The sequence below is a fragment of the Austrofundulus limnaeus genome, unplaced genomic scaffold (assembly GCF_001266775.1).
Source record: "Austrofundulus limnaeus strain Quisiro unplaced genomic scaffold, Austrofundulus_limnaeus-1.0 Scaffold166, whole genome shotgun sequence".
Taxonomy (NCBI): domain Eukaryota; kingdom Metazoa; phylum Chordata; class Actinopteri; order Cyprinodontiformes; family Rivulidae; genus Austrofundulus; species Austrofundulus limnaeus.
Genome location: NW_013952568.1, coordinates 612,202 through 613,118, shown reverse-complemented (window position 1 = coordinate 613,118; position 917 = coordinate 612,202).

Here is a 917-nt window from a genome sequence, read left to right as displayed (position 1 = left end):
ATTATTATTATTTTAATGATCAGATGAAGTCTATGTTGGAAAAGTGTGTATGAAATTTTGCCAAGCACCAAACTTTCCTGTTTTATTACTGTCACTTAACTTGATATTATAGGAATTAGTTCCTGTTTAAAGCAGAATTTACAGTTATTCAGTTAAAAATCACATGTTTTAGGCAGTGATCTCTAAATTCTAGATCAATGAAAAGGAATATCCATATGACCATGATACACAGATCTGGATCTTGTTTTATCAAACCTAACTTATCACAGTTTTGTTCAAAAACTTTAACTTACATTTTGTGAAATATTACATKCTGAAAGAAAGTACTACAGCAATAAGATGTTCATAAGCTACAGTTGACAACAGTAACAACAATTAGTGATGTCGCAATCAGATATTCAGTATTGGTATCTCGGTGGCAGATGTGGCCATTTTTTGAAAATCRGGTAGAATCGGATTTAGTCCTGTGATYGGGCCGATCCACTTTTCAGCATCATCATGCTTTACAACTGTCATTAAGAAGCCAAGACGCACACAAGTATGCAACCATGTGCACAGTGTGGGAACACTTTTCAGTGGAAAACAATGATGCTGAAACTGCATCTTGCAAAATCTACAAACTCGATGTTTTTCTTGGTGGGAACARCAGGGCTCGCTTTAATACTACCAACCTTGTCACTTGGAGAGAAATAAAGAAATAAAACTATCRGATCGGTATCAGATCWGTATCGGAAAGACTGATCATTAAAAAATCGTATCGTATCGAGAGCCRAAAAATCTGGATCGGGACATCCCTAGTAACAATAACTTATTTATCATCTTGAACTGTTTTTGTTCTACAGCAAGGGAAGAAATGACTTTGTCATGCACATTATACACACACACACACACACACACACACACACACACACACACAC